Source organism: Leopardus geoffroyi, chromosome E2 (genome assembly GCF_018350155.1).
Source record: "Leopardus geoffroyi isolate Oge1 chromosome E2, O.geoffroyi_Oge1_pat1.0, whole genome shotgun sequence".
Classification (NCBI taxonomy): domain Eukaryota; kingdom Metazoa; phylum Chordata; class Mammalia; order Carnivora; family Felidae; genus Leopardus; species Leopardus geoffroyi.
Genome location: NC_059335.1, coordinates 15,903,967 through 15,924,016, shown reverse-complemented (window position 1 = coordinate 15,924,016; position 20,050 = coordinate 15,903,967). Strand labels below are relative to the sequence as shown.

At 47.1% G+C, this 20,050-nt stretch overlaps 1 protein-coding gene across 5 annotated transcripts in view; it reads left to right on the top strand.

Moving 5' to 3' along the window:
* Nucleotides 1-20,050, top strand: part of SIPA1L3 (signal induced proliferation associated 1 like 3) — a 237,928-nt gene that overhangs the window by 1,931 nt on the left and 215,947 nt on the right. Inside the window, exon 1 of one of the 5 annotated variants that reach the window (XM_045440891.1) lies at nucleotides 11,887-12,185. The exons of 3 other annotated variants lie outside the window; for them this stretch is intronic. The gene's annotated coding sequence lies outside the window, so the exon portion shown is untranslated. Of the gene's footprint in view, nucleotides 1-11,886; nucleotides 12,186-12,242; nucleotides 12,505-20,050 lie in introns of those variants that run through there. One more of the 5 variants, XM_045440893.1, reaches the window with a different exon arrangement.

Below are 20,050 nucleotides of genomic sequence, written 5' to 3'. Positions count from 1 at the left end.
CCATCTCAGCAAATGGGCCAATACTGACCCAGTTGCCCAAGGCAGAAACTTGAGAGTTGTTCCTCTCCCCAGCCTTTCCAGGTCCAGCTGATGGGGAAGAAGGATGCCATTTCATAGAAGCACCATTTCATTGGCTTGTTTTGGTCTCCCATCTCGTGGGCACCGAAAGTGCACCTTGGCCACTAAAGGTGGCTTTTCTAATAAGGTTGAGTTGTTTCTTTTAGATCACCAAGGATTAATGTGTGTAAAACATTAGTAAGGGGCAGAGAAGACCCTATGGACTTGGCCTGACTGCAGTGGCCACAAGTGTAGCATAAAGGCCTGGTTTCCAGGGGGCCCATTTTTACCAGTGTGGATGAGTGGTCAGTTTCTTTCCCAAAAGTTACACCGTGGCAGTGAATTGAATATCCTGTTTGGGAAGAAGGCCATCCTGAGCATTTGAGGCAGTGCATACAACAGAGAAGAGGCTGGAAAGGGAATTTATTACATCCCTGTGTAGGCTTAAATCTGTTGGCAGAAACCTGTCATTGTGATTTCATTTGATGATGGGAACCCATGGTCTCAATCACATTTATGATGGCCACCAGATTTACCTAAGTGTTTTTTTTTTAATTTATTTATTTTTGAGAAAGACGGAGTGTGAGCGGGGGAGGGGCAGAGAGAGAGGGAGACCCAGAATCTGAAGCAGGCTCCAGGATCTAGCTGAGCTATCAGCACAGAGCCCAACACGGGCTCGAACTCACAAACTGCGAGATCATGACCTGAGTCAAAGTTGGACACTTAACTGACTGAGCCACCCAGGCGCCCCCTAAATGTTTTTTTTTAATATGAGGAAATAAAGCAGTGACTTAAAGAAATCCTGGTCTTAATTTTTAGTGACAACAGCACATGGTTTTTTAGCAGTCTGTATGGAATGGTCTAAGAGTTAAATGTGAGCCTGTTTTTCAGAGATTGCAGTTGTCAGGTGGTAAATCAAAAATGGAATTTAGGATGCGTAGATACTGGCACCTTTTTTTTTTCCCTATAAAACACATTTCACCGATATATTTCAAATTTAGGTTTAAAAAATGACACAGGTTGGGGCGCCTGGGTGGCTTAGTCGGTTGAGCATCCAACTTCGGCTCAGGTAATGATCTCATGATCTCATGGTGGGTTTGAGTCCTGCATTGGGCTTTGTGCTGACAGCACAGAGCCTGCTTCAGATTCTCTGTCTCCCTCTCTTTCTGCCCCTCTCCTAGTCTCATGCTTGTTCGCTCCCTCTCTCAAAAATAAACGTTAAAAAAGTCTTTTTTTTTTTTTAACGTTTATTTATTTTTGAGACAGAGAGAGACAGAGCATGAACGGGGGAGGGTCAGAGAGAGAAAGGGAGACACAGAATCTGAAACAGGCTCCAGGCTCCGAGCCGTCAGCACAGAGCCCGACGCGGGGCTCGAACTCACGAACCCGTGAGATCATGACCTGAGTCGAAGTCGGACGCTTAACCAACCGACTGAGCCACCCAGGCGCCCCAAAAAAGTCTTTTGAAATGATACAGGTTATGGTAACAGCTTGACCTTGATCTGTTTAACTCTAATAATCTAAATTAAATGTATTTATGTGGGGTTTTTTTTGTTTATTTTGGAGAGACAGATTGTGAGTGAGAGAGGGGCAGGGAGAGAGAGGGATAGAGGATCCAAAATGGGTTTTGTGCTGAAAACACAGAGCGTTTGAACACGAACCCTGAGATCATGACCGGAGCCAAAGTCGTACATGCAACCGACTGAGCTGCCCAGATGCCCCGAATGTATTTATGTTTTAATAAGAGAATTAAACAGTCATCTCCTTTAAAGTGTTTGTTTTTAGCTTTTAGAATGAGAATCTTTTGGACTAGTTCGTGCATTTGTGCTTTGTTTAAGACTGATACTGTTCTCATTGCTGAAGACTGTTTTGGTCATGGACTTACTTTTACTTTGCCTGTATGGGAATGGGTTGAATTTTGCTTTAAAAAAAGTTATGCAGCGATACACAACGCTTGTTGTAACATGTCAAACAACACAGATGTGTAAAGAAAATAACAGGTGCTGCCCTCCACTCTAAAATCCCTTCCCCCAAAGATAACCATTTATGCAGGCAGTGAGTATTTAGGATCCACTGTCAGGTTTTGTAGATAAACACGATGGATATGCTTTCTGCCCTTGGCAATTCAGGGCTTTTTCTGTGCTTCTAAGGATGCACATATTGATTGTTTTCTTCCTTCTCCCTCACCACTCCCCCAAAAAGGAGGGGTAGGGATCAAGTCACACATATTTGTAACTTGAGTTTCTCAATTGATGATAGTCAAGTCATTACATACAGATCCTACTCATTCTTTTTTTTTTTTTTTTTAAGATTTTATTTTTAAGTAATCTCTGTACCCAATGTGGGGCTTGAACTTACAACCCTGAGATCAGGAGTCGCATGCTCCACCGACAGAGCCAGCCGGGAGCCCCTGACTCATTCTTTTTAACAGCTAGACCCACATTCACATTCTTCAGTATGAAGAGGCCATGCTTTATTCCCCCATTCCCCTGTCACTGGACATTTAGGTTGTTTCTGGGATGTCTTTTATCTTTGCAAAAACACATCCAGTAAGCATTCTGGTACATCTAGTGGCTAAAAGCTCTTGGACTGTGAACAAAACAGACGAGATCCTCACTCTCCTAGGGTGTACATTCTAGCTGGGGAGACATGCAATAAACAAGGTAATTTTAGATGGTTTAAGTCTTCTAGAGGAAATGACAGGCTGAGGGGATAGAGAGTGGCTGATAGGGCAGGCTGGTGGTGAAGAAGAGTTGGTTACATTACCTCAGATGGTACGGGAAGGCCTGCAGGAGCAAGAGGCACCAGCTGTGCCAAGAGCTGGGGGAAGAACATTCCAGGCAGCGGGAACAGCAAATGCAAAGGCCCAAAGGCGAGAACGAGTTAACTACAAAAACAGGATCGGTGTGGCTGGAGAAGGATGAAATCACATTTTTCGAGTTCATGCTACTTTAATTTTTGTAAAATAATAATAATAGCGCCTTATTTTTTTTTAAGTTTATATATTTATTTTGAGAGAGAGGAAAAAAGCACAAGTGGGGAGGGGCAGAGAGAGAGGGAGAGAGAATCCCAAGCAGGCTCCACACTGTCAGCACAGAGCCTGACACGGGGCTTGAACCCACTAACCATGAGCCCACAACCTGAGCTGAAGTCGGACGCTTAACCAGCTGAGCCACCCAGGCGCCCCAGCACCTTACATTTCTTAGTGCTTCGTCTATACTAGTTGCTCTTGTAAGCATGTCACACTTTTTCTCAGCCAGTCCTCACCAAAGTCCAGTGAAGTAGATAAGTTCATGGGACTCACTTTACAGATAAGGAGTCGATTCCGGACTCCAGACTCTGCCCACACGCCACACTGCTGCTTTTCCCAGGCGCTGTTTACTAGGCTGAGGCAAGTTTGTGAAGTGGATTCAGCAGTTCCTTTCGAAGTTGTCTGACCTGCAAAGCACTGTGGACTATATTTAGTTCATCATTCACAGACAGCAGGGGTGGTCTGGGGATGCTGTGGCATCGTTTCTACTGACAGTAAGACATGAGGGGGTCACTTTCTGTCGGGATGTTTGGTTGGTTGTTTCAGAACTGAAGGCCTGTCCTCAAATAAGGCAAAGTTGACTGCTTGAGGCGTGGTGCTGAAGGAGAGTGAACAAGGGGAGGGTCCCATTTGGGTGAGCTTTGGTGGGGAACTTGGGCTGGTAGGGTGTTTCTGAGCACCAGACCAGCATTTTTGACTGTTAAATATCAAATATGGTCCAGTAACTAAAAAGATACCTGGCTCTGCAGGTGCCCTAGCACCCTGTTCCAGCCACCATGACTGTGTCCATTTTGACTTGATGTAGCCTGGCCTTGTGGGTTGTTAAATATGTTGAACGAAAGCCAGGCCTGGCTAGATGTGAAGACAGCGGTGGATGCATTTTCAGACCAGGAGAAATGTGGAGAACATCTTTATCCAGCCATCTATGAAACATTTTGTTCTACCCTAGCCTGTGTGCCAGGCACCGTGCCAGACGCTGACAGTATGGAGTCGAATGAGAAGACACTGGATGTCAGAGGTCTGCAACAACAATGTCCATTAGAAACGCACTGTGAGCTACCAACGTGGACCATATACAGAATTTACATTTTTATAATGGCCAGTTAAAAGTAAAAAGAGGGGCACCTGGGTGACTCAGTCGGTTAAGCGTCCGACTTCGGCTCAGGTCATGATCTCCGGTTCGTGAGTTCGAGCCCCGCGTCAGGCTCTGTGCTGACGGCTCAGAGCCTGGACCCTGCTTCAGATTCTGTGTCTCCCTCTCTCTCTGCCCTACCCTGTTCTTGCTTTGTCTCTCTCTCAAAAATAAATAAACATTAAAAAAATAAGAGTAAAAAGAAACGGAAGAAACTAATTTTAATCGTATATTTTATTTGATCTAAAATACTATCATTTCATATGTAGTCAGTGTAAAAATTATTGAGATGTTTTACATTTTCTTCCCACACTAAGTCTTCACAATACAAAGTGTATTTTACACCTTCAGTGCATCTCCACTCGCGCCAGCCACATCTCAGGTGCTCAGTAGCCACGTGTGTTGGACAGCGTGGGCCTGGGGTATGAGACTCACGTAAATCAAGGGTGGTAGTTCACAGTGACAGATCAAAGATACTATCCCTGTTTTATCTTGGTGAATAAAGGTGGGTGAGTGATGAAAAGCACATTAATCACAGGCAGGTATAGCTAACCCCACAGCTGCCATCCATCAAAGGTGCCTTATGGGCCTGGAATTGTGCTCATTGCCTGACGTGTGTGACTTATGTTCCGAGGTGGCAGGGACTGGTTATCCCTGTTGTACACGTGAGGAAGCTGAGCTCTGGCAATGAGAGGCCACTTGCTCGAAATTAGGAAGTGATGGAGGCTAAATTTGAACTCTGGTCCAGAGACCATACTCTTAAATCTCTGTCGGATATGCTGTATTCGTGTTTGAGGGGGATGGGCTCTGAGTTTTGAGCAATAGAAGCCACAGGAAGGACTCATCACACAAAGTGGATCCCCAGCGTTTGTCAGCAACGATCCTCGAGTTTATGTTGGTACTGGGGTGCTGGTGTAGACCTGTGTGACTGCCACTTGCACTCCTTACTTTGAGCTCCCGGTTTGGTGGAAACAGGTCTTATCTCCCAGGAAAGAGAGAGGACTTTGGAGACTGAGGAGCAGGGTGGGCAGGGACAGTGAGGGAGGCAAGAAAGGGGCCCAGCCTTTTGAAAGGCCATTCTAAACTGCTTCTTTGGGCACGAGGGCTCCTTTCTCCTACTGCTGTGGACTCTGTTCCCCGAGGCTGTGGCCCTCTCTGGGAGCTGTGTGGCATCTTCCAGTGAGCTCAGCAACAGCCGTACTTCCCCAGCACGTGAATCTTGCCTTTGCTCTGATCAAAAGTGGCATTGCTGGATGGGGGGGATGGGGGGAGCGATGCCGCAGTGGTTCCCTCTTTCATCCATGAGAGTCATTGTTCTGGACTTCTAATTACTCTCCTGGTTCAGGGTTCCCCATCTCAGGGGCAGGATGAATCTGGACCTCCTACCCAAGTATGGCAGGTACTGGAGATTCTCATTTTGCTCATGTCCCCAGGTAGTGGCCTGGTGCCAGTCCCTGTCCCCTGGTGGTGACTCATGAGGGTTTTAACCTCTCCACAACTCTCCTCTCTTGCTGCTGGACAGTGCCTGGTATGTAAAAGACACTCAGTAAGTGTCTGCTGGCTGAAGTAATGATCCTAGCCAGCATTCACCAAGCTCTTATCGTGTATAAAGGCCCTGCTCTAAGTGCTTTTCTTGTCATTTCTCATTTAAGCCTCAGAATGACTCGATGGGGTAGGTACTGTTATCATCCCCCTTTCCCTGATAGGGAAGCAGGTCCTGAGAAGTGCATGTCCTGAAGCTGGAGTGTCAAAGTCAGGATTCAAACCCAAGCCATTGGCTCCAGAGTCCAGGCTCTTAAACACTCACTGTGCGGTCTCTTGTGGATGGACAGATGGATGAACGGGGTGGGCAAGCAGGACCATACGGACTAGTTCCAGCCTCTCCACTCCACGTGTGGTCTCTGTTCTCCTGTTCTGGGACAGCCCTGCTTCAGGTCTCAGGCCCCTTCGTGCCTGGAGGCTTGAACACCTCTCTGGGCACGAGATTTTTCTATGATTCTGGAACCTGCACTTCCCCTTTCTCTAACAAACGCTAACTGGATATTCAGTATTGTTAAGGAATTCTTATTTTTTTTAAATGTGATAATGATACTGTGGTTCTGCTTAAGAAAAAAGGCCTGATCTTTAAGCATACATTCTGAAATACCTGTGAACTGTTAAGGTGTCCATGATTTGGTTCAAAATAATATGGGCAGGCCGAGAGTAGAGGGAGACTGTGTGTATGGGTGAATGAAGAGATGAAGTGAGATTGGCCACCAGTTAATAACTGTTGAAGCCGACCGATGGGGGATTATTATATTCTCTTTTCACCTTTGTATGTTTGAAATGTCTCATTCTGAAAAGTAAGAAATAAGGACAACGAAAGTCAGAATTTGTGTATTTTGAGCTCAAGTGTAGGTGTGGGGAGTTCCCTGCCCCTGCCCAGTCCACTTGTGTGATAAAAACAGGGTTTTTTGGTTTTCTTGTTGGTGTTTTCATTACAGGAGTCAGTGGTTGGCCCAAGGCTTTGGAAACCCCTTAGGTAAAGCAATGTCCAGGAGCAGTGAGGACTCTGGAAGGTTCCAGCGGCCGCATGCTTCCCCGGCTGCTCTGAGCGCCGGCTGCAGTGGCATCGGCTCTGTGAGTCAGTTTCCAGAGGTCCTGCTTCCCTGAGAAATGTCTCCCTGCAGCACCTTGACCGTGGGGCCCCTCCCACATTTTTTCCAAAGACGTGTTTCAACAGGAGGCATCAGATCCTCCCCCAATCCTCCCCTCAGGACAAACCTGCACCCAATCCTTCCTTTGATGGGTCTCTGTTAAAGCCCCCACATGGAACCAGAATCCGGCATTTGGTTTGCCTCTAGCACTGCAGTGGGAGGCAGGGAAGGTGCCCCCTTTCAGTTCTGACTTTTGCCAACAGAAGGAAAGGGGCAAGATGCAGCTTGTGACAGACAGACAGCGCCTGGGACCTGATGGTATTCCTCTTCAAGCCTACGGTTAGAACTCCTTCATGACACAAGAGTAGAGAGGCCCCTGTCGCATTTGTTCTTTTGGGGACTCTCACTTAGCCTGAATCCTTGTGTGGAAATGGCAGGAAAAGAGGACACCCTTGTTTGGGGGTTTCTGCTTGGTGTTTGCCTCTCAGGTGGGTAGAGATGGTTGTTGTGAGAGAGAGAGCCTGCTCTGGCTCTGATCCTGCTAGAGGCTGGCATGTTCCAGCTCAGGATGAGGTCTTTTCTCCGGGGCCCCGTGTCTCTACACCACATGCTTGGTTTGTGGGCAAGGGAGGCAGGAGAGCCCCTGCCTCAAACCCCTGCCCCCAGCATTCTCTTCGCTTCTGCCCTTTCTTTTTCTTTCAAAGGCTCTGAGGTGAGCCCAGTGTGGAGAAACCACTAGGAGCGCTGTCACCAACTTAGCTTGATTTTCCCGTGTTTCCAGTGTAGACCTGCACGTGTGGGATCTGAGGGTGCCAAACCCCAAATAGTGACTCTACATCTGATTTTTCAGCTTACTCATTCAGCAGGTGTTCACTGAGCTGAGCAGTCCTCCAGGAACTGGGAATGTGGCAGTGAGCAAGACAGACAAGCTTCTCCCCTCCTCGGGCTGTCCTTCAAGTGGGGGGGTTCAGACAGTAAACAAGATGGTAGTAAGTGCTAAGCAGAAGAAATTAAGCAGGGAAGGGGGATATGAAGTATTAGGTTGGTAGAAGGTGTTGTGTTGAGGTTTTAGACAGGAGGGCCAGAGATAGCCTCCCTAGGAGGTGACTTGAGTACAGGCCTGAAGGAGGTGAGGCAGTGTCAGCAGTGGGAGTGTCAAGGCAGAGGGAGCAGCCAGTGCAAAGGCCCTGAGACATGGGCCTGGTAAGATTGAGGAGCTCACGAGGAGGCCCGTGTGGCCAGAGCAGGAGATGAGGGCAGAGAAGTGACAGGCTTGCTGATCTTGTAGGATCTGGTACAAGTGTGTCTTTTCTCTGAGATGGGGAGATATTGCAGGGTTGATTGATTTATTAAATTTCATTAAATTTTGAAAAGTGGCCACATGTGCATGAAACCGAAGGCGCAGAAGTAAGACAGTCACCTCCCTTGCTCAGAGGCCACCACCATTCCAGTTTCTTGCTGGTGACCAACTTCTTGACACCGCATTATTGGAGTGAGTTCCCTGGCTTGTATTAGGTTGAGCCATATGAAATTACCTTTTTGCCGTCCAAGAATGTGTGAATATTGGCAATTTTATGAGGTTCGGTGTAATAGCTTCCTTTGCACAGCCTGAGAAATCTGACCAGGGCTTTCTTGCTGCCGGGGTTAGTGGTCGGAGGCCAAGACTCCCCTCCCCCTTTCTGTATCCCACACTGCTCTTTCAGTGACCGGCTCAACAGTGTCGGCAGTGCCGGCGAATGCAGAACCCCGGCCCCACCCACAGCCCCCTACCCAGTCTTGCTATTAAGCCTGATTAGAGGCTGCCTCTTCCTGCTGGGACCTTACCTGGGGGTGGCGTTTGTCATTCTTTGGCTTTCTGCATCTTGGTGCCACCAGTTTTGAAATCACAGATAACTCCCAGAGGGAAGGGCAGCCCTGGACTCTTGCCAGACGTTTGGCATGACTCACATGGTGGGGGTGCTCTCTGGGGCCGGGCAGAGCTGGTGGGCATTCTGGATCAGTAACTGGGCAGAGTAGCTGGCAGAGTGTCCGTGAGGTATCTGCTGGGGCTGCGGAGGTTCAGGCTGCAGGAGGAGGTCTGAGGAGTGATGGAGAAAGGCCTCAGCCCCTCCTGTGTGTCGCATCCCTGCACTGACCGGGACCGTCTCACGTCTCTAGAAGCCCCAGGGCCCTGGGCTGGGTTCTGGATGTAGTAACATAAAGGTAAAGGAGTTCTGGATCCAGCTTTGGAGGAGCTCCGTTAGGAAGTTGTGTCAGTTGGTATGCCTTTGGTTGCAAACAATAGTAATAGCAACAAAAGCAGCACCGAATAGGTAATTTATATAATGTCTACCCTGTGCTAGGCACTGTGCTAGGTAGGCACATCCCACAGAGTGACTCATCCAGACCTCCCAACAATCCTGTAAGAGAAGTATTCATTTTATTCCTCTTTTGCAGATGAGGCAGCTAAATTTAAATAACTTGCCCAAGGTCACACAGCTAGAGAATGGTAGTGACAAGATTTGGACCCAAGAGGCCTCGCTCTGAAATGACTTGTGTGCTTCTGCAGTGGTTCTCAAACCTTAGCAGACAGCAGAATCCCCTGGAATGCTTGTTAAACTACAGATTGCCAGGCCCCACCAAGAGTTTCTGATTCAGTAGGTCTGGCTTCAGTATCTGCATTTGTAACAAGTACTCAGGTGCTACTAGGTGCTCCTGGGCCTGAGAGGACATCTGGAGTACCACTGATCTATTGCAGTAGGAAACCCAGATGAAATTGGCCTGAAGTCAGATTTATGATCTCATGCAACAAAGAAGCCCATAGGTTGGCACCACCTTAACTGATTGACTAAGCACTTCCACAGTGCCTGTAAGCAAGCCCTCTGTTGTGTCACTCTGCCATCCTTGGTTTGTTTCCTGTGTCCTCAGACTCTCCTCATGGCCACAAGATGACTGCCACAGCTCCAGCTGTCACATCCCGACACGGCTGCATCTAGTAGTAGAAAGAGGGCATCTATTTATCACTCACTGTTTATCTCCCAACAAGTGAGGAAACTTTTCCTAGATACTCTGCCTCTCAGATTCCCCTCATATCTCATTGGCCAGCATTGTGGCACGTGACCACACCTGGGCAAATCACAGGTAAGAGCCGATCATGATGTAGTCTCAGGGCTGAGGCTGGAACTGTCCTTACCTGAAGCACATGACTGCTGGGAAGAGAGTGGCTACAGGAATAAAATTGGAGTACTGTTTTTTTTTTTTTTTATGTGTTTTTTTTTTTGTTTCTTTTTGTTTTTTGTTTTTTGTTTTTTTTTTGAGTACTGTTTAGGAAAGGACTTGGAGAAAGGGATGGAATTGGTAGGGAAACACCTGGGTCTGCTGCAGAAGTTAGTAAAACAAAGTGGAAGCATTGCACTCATACATTTTCATGTCATTGTACTGACCCGCTTTGCTTTGTAGTTACCTGAATCAGGACATCACTTTTGTTCTCTACTAATGTCCACCTTCGAGAAGATGTACGCAGAGTCCCTGTGCTGTAGGAGCTGTCGGTCTTATCGAGAAACCCAATATTTTTTTTGAAAATAGAGGCAAACCCAAGCTGAGTGATGAGGCAGCAGTCTGAGGGGCAGTGTGCATGTGTTTGAGAGCATTTTCTCTGCTCAGAAACACTTGGCTCTCCCTCCTCTCTCTGTTCTTGACCAGTTGCTGTTCAAAGTGCTCCTCGCAGAGGCTCAGTTTCCCCTCCTGAGGACTGGCTCGGAAGGTGGTTGTATGGATGAAAGGAGAGGATGCAGGTCAGGTGCTTACCCCCGTTGCCGGTACGTGGTTGCTCACAAATATGATCTCTGCTATTAACACATGAGATTTATTAATTGAATAATTAAATTACTATTTAATGATCCCGCCCCCTCCTTCTAACAGCCTGTGAAAGTGACCATTCATTTTGCAGGCTGAAGTTTCCTGTGGATGCCGATTAGTCCCACTTACGGACAGACACAGTGTAAAGTTACTACCCTGCCAGACTACAGAGGGACTGAGGAATGGAGCGTGGGCTTGAGCTGAGGCGGGGCTGGTAGTGATACTGACCTCCTAGGTAGTTGGGTGGATGCCATGCATTAAAGTATGTAAAGCACTTAGAACGCTGCAGTCCTGGCCCCCAGTGAGCACTTAATACACACCGTATAGGTGGTCCTTGGACAGGTCAGGGGTTAGGGGCACTGACCCCGTGCACAGTTGAAAATCTGAGTATAACTTTTGACACCCCCAAAACTTAACTACTAATAGCCTACCATTGACCTGAAGCATTACTGAGAACATACACCTATTTTGTATATTGTATGTATTTTATATGGTATTCTTACAGTAAAGTAAGATGGAGAAAAGAAATGTTATTGAAAAAGTCATGAGGAAGAGAAAATACATTTATAGTACTGTACCATAAGAACTACATAAATGGAGCTGCACAGTTCAAACCCATGTTCAAGGGTCAGTGGTATTTTTTTGTGGGTGAAAAGGGCAGCAAGAATCTTTATTTTTCTTCCCTTCAGCTGCCCACAGTTACCCCCTATTTTAAGGTATAAGCGGAATCTGATTGAATCTGAGGGCAGAATGTCATGACTATAGCTGATAGTTGTTGAGCATTTTTTGTGGGTTAGGCTAAGTGTTCCCCCATACAGAGCTCACCAACTCTCACACACATCCCATTTTACAGATGTGGCAACTGGGACCCAGTTGGGGCAGGGGGCAGTCTCTCATCTTGAAAGGGGATCTGGGTGTAGTGGTTAAGAACTGGAAACCCAGAGTTGCTGTGCTGGGATTACCTCTCTGCCCCACCACTTTCTTGCTATGTGATCTCCACGCTGTGACTTCTCTATTTCTGAACTTTCTCACTTGTGAAATAGCAATGATAATAGTACATCCTAGGAGGGTAGCTGTGTGGGCTAGGGGAAATAACTCCTAGGAAGTGCTTAGAAGGGTGCCTTGTCCAGAGTGAGCACCCAGGCTCTGGTGGTTGTTAATATCAGGCAAAGCCATTCCAGGCTGTGCTTCCAAAGCTGGCCGGAAGGGCCCAGAGGCAGTGCTTAATCATTAAGCTACATTGCCTCTGCCTCTGCCTGAGTGAGCAGACCGGGAGTCCGCACCGGGAATGGAGCCCACCTTTGGATTGTGAGGTTGTGAATGAAGCAGGCAGGTGCCAGCCCAGGGCAGGGGAGGCTGTGGGCACGGATCCAGCCCTGGCTCAGTCAGTGAACAGGTGGCCCGTTCCTGGATCAGCAGTAACAGGCGAGCCGTCTTTGTTACCTTGGAGCTTTCTCTTAAGCCCATTCAGGCTCCTCAGACCACGTGTCTGGTGAGTAAGGAGTCCTTTTTTTTTCCCTCCCCCAAAGGGACTGCTGGCGAAACAGTCCTCTTTGGGAGCACGCCTGTTTGCGCGGAGCTCCTCGTGGGGGAACTCCAGTGGCTGGCGTGTTCCTGCGGCTATTGAATAAGTCGCTGTTAGGAGCTGGCACGGCAGGTTCCCGTTTCCGCATTCCAGACACCCACAGTAGGCCGAGCGGGGGAGGCACCGGCCGGGGGCAGCCTGCAGAGCTCGGGCAGGTGGCCTTGCCGGGTCCTGGCCAGTCACCTGCCAGCTCTGTGATCAGGGCTGCACTCAGGACGTCTCTTGGGTGAGTGATGTTTGCTAAGTTTGGTAGTAACTTGTAGAGGAGAGAAAGGTAATGATGTGTTTCTTCTTTTCGGGAATTAGACTGGTGGCTTTTTTGTTTTCTTTTCCTCCCCTCCTCTGGCATGAAGTGTTTACCTGTCTGCTCCTAACTGTGAAGAACAGTGGGCGGAGTGTCGAAGGAGTGAGAAGAAAATGGAGGATATTTTCTCCCCGGAGAAGGAACCAATTGGTGGATGTTGAGCTCCTGTGGGATGCAAACTTCTGTGCCAGGGGCTGTGGGACATCCTGGCCTGGTACAGGGGAGCTGTGTGATCTCAGGCAGGTTCCTTTCCCTCTCTGGGCCTCAGTTTCCCCATCTGATGAAAGGGGAAGTAGGAGCAGTACCCACTCATCTTTCCAGTGAATCATTATGTAAAGTGCTCACAGCCTGGGCAGGGAGTCGTCCTCAGTGTCAGCTATCCCTGTGCCCCTGCCCCCCAAATTCCCTGGCCTTATCTTTGACTTCTCAACTGCTGGCTGCACTCCAGCTGCTCAGGCCTCCTTCTGTTCCTCCCTCAGGGCCTTTGCCCTGGCTGTTCCCTTGGCCTGGAACACTTCCCCCAGTCTCCCCAAGACTCCCCACCCCCTTTCAGGTCTCTGCTCAGATGTCACCCTCTCCGTGGGGCCTCTGTCCCTATTAAGTAGCACTTTCTCCACCACTCTTAGTCCTTCACTGTGCTTTATTTTTCTTCATGGCATTTATTACTACTTGACATACTTGTTTATTATCTGCTCCTCCCCCCCACCTGTAGGCTCCATAAAAGGGCAGGGACTTCGGTCTCTATTCTTGTAGAGCAGTTCCTGGCATGTGGTAGGTGTGGGATAAATTATTTTATGAATAAATTTATGATATCAGGTGCAACATTGTCCGAGGATGGATGACTGTCCCCATTTGGGGTTTGAGTTAGAATGCCCCCAGACCTGCAGCTGTGGGGGAGGTGGCATTCCCACACCCTCCCTTTGATTCTCATCAGGCCTGCCTGAGGCATCAGGGCCTCTGGCTTCCTGTCCCTCATCCCCTGCAGTCTGGAGAATCCGGGCCCTGCCAGTGGCTCATCCCGGCAGCCTGGATTCGTGTGGCCGGGATCAGACAGCCTTGGCCCTGGTGAGAGTTGAGGCTGCGAGCAGGTTAAATCGGGTGGGGAAAGCTTTGTCTAAGACACTGCCCGCACGTGCACACACCTGCGTGTGTCTGGAGAGCCCACTTAATCGCCAGGTCCTGTTCAGTGTTCCTGCAGTAAGGTCAGGGAATGCCTTGGAAATCAGAATTAACTGGCCAGGCATGGTTTATTGGTCTTCCCTGCTTTAACAGGCGGTAATTCTCGTTCAGGGGCTGAACGCATTGTAATTAAATGGCGAACTCAGAGAGTGTGTCGTGGCTGATCCCACCTCGTGGTCAGTGCTCTGGCTCCTGGTGTCAGCAGTTGGTTCTGTAAAAGTGTCCTGGGCGGGGCTTCCCCAGGCTCTGCGGAGCGAGGTCAGTGGCCCTCTCAGATTTCTCCGGATGGGATGAGACACCGAGGCACCGAGGTGCTGATGGACTGCCGGCTGCATCATGCACTGCCACACCTTTGGGCCTGAATGTGCCAGGTGTCCAAGGAACTGCTCCTCCAGCAGTTAACTGTGCCCTTTGAGCCCCAGGGGCAGTGGTGCAGTTTCAGTGCCCTTCCTGAGAGACCGTGGCTCTCCATGCTCAAGTCCCAGCACTGCCCGCACTCTGGGCACAGTGCTTACCTTCTCCGGGCCTCTGTTTCCTGATCTGGAAAATGGGAATAATTAATAATTCCCACATTAGATGAGAAGTTCAGGTGAGATCAGGTGACCTAGTCAAGCACTGTATCTGGTGCATAGAGAGCACTCGCTACATGGGGGTGATGATCATGAATTAACTCCAAGCTCCTCTTCAATTTTTTTCTGTCCCTAGTTTGTGGACTTCTCTCTGCCCCACCCCCATGTCAGCATCCTCCCAAGTCCTTCACCCATAGTAACAATCAAGTACTTATGTGCGTATCTTTCTACCTTTTCTCCCATGGTTATATAATCCTGTGGAGAGAAATAGAATCCTACAAGGGATAATATTACCTTCATTTTCTTGCATTTTGCTTTTTAAAAAATATTTTATTTTTGAGAGGGGGGGAGAGGGAGAGAGGGAGGGAGAGAATGCAAGGGAGGGGCAGACACACACACACACACACACACACACACACACACACACACACACACACACACACAGAATCCAAAGCAGGCTCCAGGGTCTTAGCTGTCAGCACAGAGCCGAGTGTGGGGCAGGAGCCCACGAACTGTAAGATCATGACCTGAGCCAAAGTTGGATGCTTAACCAACTGAGCCACCCAGGTGCCCTGCATTTTGTTTTTCTAACATGGCAAAACCATATAGATATGCCTCCAGATTCTCAGGTAGCACTCAGATTTGCTCTTTTTGATAGCAAAAGATGTGTGAAACACATGGTGATGTGGGTGTGCCATAATTAATTTGGCTAGATCATCACTGATGTGCATTCCCTTTGTTTCTGTTTTTTTTTTCAAATTATTATTTTTATTGATAGCCTTCTTTAATTAGTTTGCAGGCGTCCAACCTGCTTAGCCACCTTGTTAACTTAAGCTCTAAGCCTTTGAAAATGAATATGAAGTAGTATTAGTATAATGATACCTCTTGCCCAGATAGAAGATGTGTTTTCTGAGGGTTCTCACCAGGTCCAGCACAGTGTTGAACTTTCTACTTTAAATGCTTTTTAATTATAAAAGTAAGTAATAGATTCATCACCCTTAATACGGGTTAGTTGTGTTTAATGAGTACTCGTTAACAAAATAACAGAAGGTTCATATTTTTTTTCATTTTAAGGATCTTTGTTATCAATATGCAAGAGATTTTGTTGGGATCTTTGATCGATGGGCACATTTCCTTTTTAGGTGGCACTTTAATTATGGGATATATTTGGCTTTGTGAAACTTGTACAGTGGTGTGCCCAGATAGAGGTTTATTCTAGTTCTCTATTTCTACATAACAAGGCACCCTAAAACTTAAATGCCTTAAAATGACAGACTCTGCTTTACTGAGGCTCATGCGGATGGCTCTTCTCCTGGGCTTGACCGGAGTTTCTTACGCTGCAGCAGACAAAGGGTAGATGGAGCTGGAGCACTCAAGATATTTTGGCCACGTTGTGCCTTGGAGATGGCTGGGCCCCTCTCTCTGTAGTCTCAGGATCTCTTCTTCCATGTGGCCTCGCCAGCCAGTAGCTGGACTTAAAACATGGCAGCTCAGGGCTTCTGATGAGCCTTCATAAGGCATAGTCCAGAACTGGCCCAGCTCACTTTCAGCCTCATTCTGTTGGCTAAAGTGGGTCAGCCCAGATTCAGTGTGGGAGGGACAGTGGAAGACTTGAGTTCCGAGAGATGTGCCCACTGGGGTCATCTTCAGAGACTACGACAGCCTTCGTTTTCTCACGTAAGGAGAGGTGCAGAGGTTAGCAGGGAAAGGTGATGCTGCAGCTTACCATCTCTCCAGTGTCCCAGGCTCTTCTTTATCTGCACTGCTGCTGCCCTTAGCCTTGTAGAGAGAAGAAGGCTGTTCCACCTCCAGCCCCACATCCTTGTCACAGGCAGGAAGCAGCAAAACTCTTAAGGAAGGGAGACAGTACCTCTATTGTAGGACATCAAAGCCTTCCCTGAAATCTTTAGCTGACTTCTGCTTGTGTCACTTTGGCTAGAGAACTCCATGACGTGACCACCCCTAGCTACGGGGAAGTCATGGAAATGCAGTTTTTAAATTTGGACTTAACCACCACCCTAAATGAAGGGTCAGTATTGAAGAAGGGAGAATGGACATGAGAGGAGGCATCTAGAAGGGGTCTGTTCAGACAGCTAGAGAAGTGGTGAGGTGGCATCTTGTATTCGTTTATCATCTGTTCAGTAAGTACTTGGGATGAGCAGTGCACCAGACTTCTTACAGAGGCTGCAAGTATGAGGGAAGGAGCACAGCTGGGGGTTAAACTGACCAGGATCATTTGTAGGCCTTCACTAGATCATTGCTCAGCTCATGGCTGTCCTCCATGTACATGTTAGAAGTTAGACTAGTGAGAATCATAATAACCAGTCTCATTAAGGGCTTCCCTTGTGTAGAGGAGCTGTGAACCAACCCATTCAGTCTTCACAGTGGCCCCATGAAGTAGGCACTGTGATCACCCTTCCTTTTCTGATACAGAAACAGAGGCACAGAGAAGTTAAATAACCTACCTGCCTACTTACCGCAGCCAGGAAGTAGTGCAGTCGACGCGTGATCTCTGGTGGTCTGGCTCCGGAGTCCGTGAACCACTGCGCGGTATTGTGTGAGTTCGTTATAGGAAACATTTCTTGTTGAAATGAATATTTAAGTGATGGCAGAACAAAACATGAAGCAGAAACCACCTACTACTTCATCCCCTCCGCTCCCATCTCCTGCCTCATTGGTCCCATATGTCAGTAACTTGGTGTACATGCTCTCTCACCTCTTTCTAAATATATTCCATTTTTTTTTCAACGTTTATTTATTTTGGGGACAGAGAGAGACAGAGCATGAACGGGGGAGGGGCAGAGAGAGAGGGAGACACAGAATCGGAAACAGGCTCCAGGCTCTGAGCCATCAGCCCAGAGCCTGACGCGGGGCTCCAACTCACGGACCGCGAGATCGTGACCCGGCTGAAGTCGGACGCTTAACCGACTACGCCACCCAGGCACCCCTATTCCATTTTTTTAAAGATGGCCTTTGGGCACGCAAAATCAGATTAATCGGAATCCTTGGTGCATGAAACACTGGTGTTTTTTGGCTCATGCAAAATTGTCTGTTATAATTAACAGTAGGCTATTAGGACATTTTAATGTCCAAGGAATTTAATGCCCAGGAATTAGGACATTTTAATAACACATGAACCTGTGTGGTACTTCCCATTCCATACCCTGCCTCCTGTCCCAGAGGTGACCACCATTTTGAGTTTTTTATTTATCATTCTTTGTCTTAAAAAGAACTATTTTTGAACTTTATGCAAATGATACTGTACTGTATATCATTTGGTGGGACTTGCATTTTTCCCATAGTATTGTGAATCTAAGAGTGATCCAGACTATTTTTGTATAGCTGTAGTTCATTCTGGTTTTTTTGCTGCTATATAATATTCCACTGGCTGAATGTACCACATTTTTATGTTAGTCATTTGCATGCCAATGAACATTTCATTAGTTTCTAGATTTTTTGTGATTCATGGGCTACTGTGAATGTTGTTACACATGTTTCCTAGCATGTATTGACATGAATTTCTTTTAGGTGTTATTAGGCACGAGATTGGCGGATCATAGGATGTGAGCATCTTTGACTTCGCCAAATACTGTCAGACTGGTCTCTGAACGTTGCCACCAAGGGCTTGGTTTGGTAAAACTTTTTTATTTTTTGCCAGATATGAAATGAAATCTCATTGTGGTTTTGATTATACTCCTCTGAAGACTGATAAGGCAGAATATCTTTTATCTTTCTTCTTCTGGATAAAACTTGCTCATCACTTTGTGGCATTGTAGTATTGATTTGTAGGTGTTCTTTTTTTTTTTCCCCAGAGAGAGAGCTTGCATGAGCAGGGGAGGGACAGAGGTAGGGAGAGAGAGAGAGAGAGAATGAGAGAGAGAATCTTAAGCAGGTTCCATGCCCAGCTTAGAGCCCAACACAGGGGGGCTCGATCTCACAACCCTGAGATCATGAACTGAGCAGAAATCATGAGTTGAACGCTGAACTGACTAAGCCACCCTGGTGCCCCTGTAGGTGTTCCTTATATACGCTCGACCCTTAAACAGTGTGGGAGTTAAGGGCACATACCTACCCACATAGTTGAAAATCTATATATAACTTTTGACTCCCTAGAAGCTTAACTGCTAATTGTACTGTTGACCAGAAGCCTTACTGATAGTGTCAACAATTAACATGTATTTTGTATGTTATACATATTATGTACTATATCCTTGAAGTAAACTGGAGAAAAGAAAATGTTTTTGAGAAAATCATAAGGAAGAGAAAATACATTTATAATACTGTATGAACTATGTAAATGGACCTGCATAGTTCAGACCTGTGTTGTTTAAGAGTCAGCTGTGCTCTGGTTACTAATCCTGAGGCAGCAGCCTATTTAACCTAATTGAAAATGTGGTTCTCATGTCATTATTTCCTTAGTTGTTGCCACCCGTTTACCCTCTCCCCAGCTCCATGATAGCTCTTTGTGTATCTGCATGCTCACAGTGATTCTTCTTTGGAATAGTTCTCAATTTATGGACGTTTTTATACATTTGTATAGATATAGGATTTGTTCCACTCACTCTGAATGGTCTTTTGATCCCAAGTGTATCAGGATTAGGTTCAATTGCATATAATAGAAAACCATATATAAAACAATACAATGGTCTAAGCAAGATAGAAGTTTCTTTCTCTATTACATAAAGGAGCCCAGTGATATAAGCAGGCCAGGGCTACATTCTTATTGTGGATGCAGGCTCCTTCTTCCTCTTGGATCTATCATTCTTGTCCTGCCATCTCATGATTCAGTGTGGCTGCTCAAGCTCCAGCCATTGCATCCCAGCCAGCAGGAAGGAAGGAATGAAGATGGGCACCCCTGTCTTTTTAAAAAGACTTAATGGAGGGGCGCCTGGATGGCTCAGTCAGTTAAGTGTCTGACTCTTGATTTCGGTTCAGGTTATCATCTCACAGTTTGTGAGTTCAAGCCCTGCATAAGGCTCTGCACTGACAGTGAGGAGCCTGCTTAGGATTCTGTCTCCCTCTCTTTCTGCCCCTCCCCCCACTTGCTCTCTCTGTCTCTCTCTCAAAAATAAATAAACTAAAAAAAAAAAAAAAAAGACCTAATGGAAGTTGCACACGATAATTCTACTTATATAGACTCTTGCTCAGAACTTAGGGTACAATACATAGTTGCAAGGAGTCTGGGAAATGTCTTTATTTCACATGCCCTTGTCCTTAGCTAAACATCAGATTCTGGGGGCACCTGGCCTGGCTCAGTCAGTGGAACATGGCACTCTTGGTCTCAGGGTTGTGAGTTCAAGCCCCACGTTGGATGTAGACATTACTTAAAAATAAAGTCTTTAAAGATCAGATTCTGCTAAGTTAAAAGGGGAGACTAAACATTGGATTAGGCAGCCAGAGGCTTTACTAGTTCTGAAGTGTTCCTTAAAAATGGCTCTTTTTTTTTTTTTTTTTTTTTTTAGTTTTTTAACGTTTATTTTTGAGAGAGCACAAGTGGGGGAGGGGCAGAGAGAGCGGGAGACAGAATCTGAAGCAGGCTCCAGGCTCCAAACTGTCAGCACAGACCTGGACGCAGGGCTTCAACCCATGAACTGCAAGATCATGACCTGAGTTGAAATTGGTGCTTAACCAACTGATCCACCCAGGTTCCCCTCCCTAAAAATGGCTCTTAAAGGAGCTGCCAGGCACTAGGATGGTACCTGAAGGTCATGTCGCTTTGG